The following is a 3,836-nucleotide window of genomic DNA, read 5'->3' on the forward strand; positions in this document are numbered from 1 at the left end:
CAAAACTTATTTAACACAAAATGTCACTTTATTCTGATGAACATATGCTATGGTTTGGATGTTTTTGTCCCCTCCAAAAATCATGATGAAATTTAATCCTCAATGCAACAGTGTTGGGAGGTGTGGCCTTAGGGAGGAGATTGAGTCATGAGGTATTCACCTTCATGAACAGGATTAGGTCCCCTTATAAAAGGGATTGATGAAGGATGTTCATATCTTTCCAGCCTTCCTTGTCTTTAGCCATTGGAGGTCAGAGCATTTTATCCTCTAGAGGATGCAGATCAAAGCTCCATACTGGAAGCAGAGAGCTGCCCTGACTAGATAGCCAAACCTGCCAGTGCCTTGATCTTGAATTTTCCCGCCTCCAGAACTGTGAGAAGTAAATTTCTGTTCTTTATAAATTACCCAGTCTCAGGTATTTTGTTACATAGCACAAAACAGCTGTTGTAGAGATAAATGTTAGACAAAATACTAATACAGTTGTCTCTCAGTGCCTGTGAAGGATTTATTCCAGGACGCCCCCTGTCCCCCAACTTGGATTTCCAAATATTCAAGTTATTTACATAAAATGGCAGAATAGTATAACCTATGCACATCCTCCTGTATCTTTTAAATCATCTCTAGCTTACTTATAATACCTTATACAATATAAATGCTATATAAATAGTTATACTGTTTTGTTTAGGGAATGACAGAGAAAAAAGTCTTTACATATTCAGACACAGGTGTAACCATCCTTTTTTTGTGAATATTTTTGATCCTGGATGGGTTGAATCACTGGATGAGAAGCTTAGAGACAGAGGGGAAAGACTGACAAGTGAAATCTTGCTTGGGAAAACAATTTCAACATGTGGACCATTTTCCCCTACTATGGAAATCCTAAAGATCAATATTGGTATCAATAGTAGATAATAAAAAGATGATATAAGAAGAATTTTGATTTTTGATGTTAAAAGAGTAAATTTCCTAAAATTCTGAGACTTCTTAAGTATGGGAAAAAAATAAGCTTGTGGTGTATTTAAAGATACATTGGGTCCCTGATCCTTTAATTGTTTTTCCTGAAATGGTAGTGGATCTCAGGTGAGTGGATTCCACTGATCTTCTGTAACCTACTCCCTATATTTGTGAATTTTTTTGAGTCTACTATTCCCTTTATTGATTACATTGCATCTACCAATGAATACAATAAACTCCTTTTTATAAAAGCAAGGTATCTGAAAAGTCTTTTGTGCAAGTTCCATGTTATCTTTAAATTCCTATTGGCTAATAAAAGCATTTCCACTATAGAATTGGAGATACCTGGAAAAGCACATGAGGCATTTCTTTACAAACAGAACACCTGAAACATTATTACGTGACCACGTGGCACAAGGAAACAGGAAATTCAATGTGTGTATGATACTGATGTAGCTACTGTTACAATTGCAAAACTTGAATCAGCTTATCTACTTATGTACAACCAGGTCCCCAGAAGGTAAAATCTAACGGAAGAACAGCTACTAACTGCATCCGTCTATTGTTCCATTCACGGTAAGAGATTTGGCATTTTGGGTCTTTTCTCGGATAAGTCGGGTTGCTCTTCACTAGATGCCAGCGTCAAACGATACTGAAGACCATAGACAGATACTGTTCCTAAGACACCTGAATCCAGCCGCCCTAATCCGTGTCACAGCGTCTGAATATATCTGTCAACCTCTGCAAGATGATGCAGCCCTGGGTGAAGTGATCTAAGGCGAGCTGCCCGCGGTCTTGTCCGTCAAACTTTTGAATGAGGTTATCGTGGAAGTGGTCAACGAGCCTGTCGCCTGAGTGCCTGCTGGAGCTCATTCTTATCGATCATCCCGGAGTCCCTCCTGGCGTGGGTGCGGAAGACGTTCTGCTGGTCTATGATGTACTTCCATCAGCCAGGGAACTCACTGAAGTTCACGCCAGCCTGTTCCCGCGGTCAAACATGGATATGCTTGACTTGACATGACAGTCGCTGTACTATAGGGAGTCCATGAGTCTCGGATAGTGCTTATTGGAGGTTGTGGTCCGATGTCTCTCCACTCTTGTCTTGATCAACCCTCTGGAAGACGTTCCACAGGAACGTCTGGCAGCACCACGCCTGACGCGGGGCCAGGTCGGTAGGAGAAGGTGGCCTGGGGCTGAGGAGCACAGCTGGCTCTGTGCATTATGTTCAATCTGCGGTCATGGAAAGTGCAGAGTTGGGCAATTTGGAATTTAAATCCATGGCCTTGGTTTCTTCAACACTGAATTAAGTGCATAGGCTTCTCTTAACCTAATCAGAATTCGGGGAGAACTACAGCCTCACTCTACATAGTCTTTACACTTCATGAAACCCTTACATAATTCTATGAGGTTGTCTTATTTGGTGCTATGAATCCCTGTTTAGTAAATGAAGAATCTGTGGCTCAGAGTTTGACTTACTTCAAGCCATATAGCTTGTGAGTGGCTATGCAGACTCAATCCCAATTCTTTGTACAATATCACATTGGAAAAATTACTGACAACTCAGTGAGTTCTGAAAGACATATTTTTTCCTGTATGTCAGTAGAGACAGCCAAGATTCTAATGTGGATTTCCTGATGAGAAAAACTCTGCCATTATTTATGTAGGCTAATATCCTTGGAAATAACTGGGAAATCAGTTCACGTTTTCTTAAAAATGAGTGTTTAAAGCAAGATGTGGTTGAAAAAATTGATATTCCCAGCCGGGCTAGGTGGCTTAGCCTGTAATCCCGCGCTTTGGGAGGCTGAGGTGAGTGGATTGCCTGAGCTCGCGGGTTAGAGACCCGCCTGGGTAACTTGGTGAGACCTCATCTCTACAATAAATCAAAAAATCAGCCGGGCGTGGTAGCGCGCATCTGTAGTTCCAGCTACTTGGAAGGCTGAGGCGGAAGGATCACTGGAGCCCAGCAGGTCGAGGCTGCGATGGCCAGGAGCACTCCAGTCTGGGCGACAGAGTGAGACTCCAACTCAAGAAACAAAAAGAAAAAATTGATATTCCCAATGTGAGACTACCTCAAATTCTCTACATAAAAAAGCAAGACAACAGTAGTTAACATACATGTTAGTGTTTGAGAGGAGATAGTAACTAGTCATAGAAAATCTGGCTAAGTTAGGGAAAGGCTATTAAGTAAACAGTCAATAATAGTGGGCTCATCTACTTCATATTAGTTTTTTTTTTTTTTTAAATGACAAGAGCGCTAATTGGGCTAGATATGCTATATACATGTATTACTATTAAAACAAATACAGGAAAAATAAGTCAAGATTATAAACATTTACATCATGCATTTTCTAAGACAGGAAAGGGAGCAGGAAATCATCACATAACTCCTGCTGGAATAGAGGAAATACTGATACTGTAATGTTCTTTGAAGGAAAACTATTGAGAATATAAGATCAATTTTGGATTTTGGTTTGAATGTTGGATGACTTGGTTGTGTATACTTTGGGCAGGTTTCAGGATTGCTGCTTCCACATCAAAGGGAGCAGATGTACTAGACAGGAAAAAAAATAGTCAAATGGACTAGAGAGCAAAACAAGATTTAGGAATAAAAAATACTTTATACCTCTCCAGCATCCAATGTAGAAGATAATAGTAGTTATAATTTATTGAGTGCTTACTATGTGTCAAATATATGCTACCATGTACATTGTATACCTTCTCCCTTAATTTTTCAACCACCAGGTGAAAGTAGATAGTACTGTCTTTTTCACAGAAGAACTTGAAGCTCCAAAAATAACTAAGATAACACAGTGAGGAGGAGGCAGAACAAAATCCAGTCTACTGCTCCTGAGTTTATTCTCTTAATTACTATTTAATAAGAC

General features: G+C 39.9%; 1 pseudogene; it reads right to left on the reverse strand.

Annotated features, from left to right (window-relative positions):
• Positions 1-1,596: 1,596 nt before the first annotated feature.
• On the reverse strand, positions 1,597-2,174 carry LOC103256045 (annotated as a pseudogene).
• Positions 2,175-3,836: the final 1,662 nt, after the last annotated feature.

The sequence above is a fragment of the Carlito syrichta genome, unplaced genomic scaffold, assembly GCF_000164805.1.
Source record: "Carlito syrichta isolate Samal-C Ts95f unplaced genomic scaffold, Tarsius_syrichta-2.0.1 Scaffold288870, whole genome shotgun sequence".
Lineage (NCBI taxonomy): Eukaryota > Metazoa > Chordata > Mammalia > Primates > Tarsiidae > Carlito > Carlito syrichta.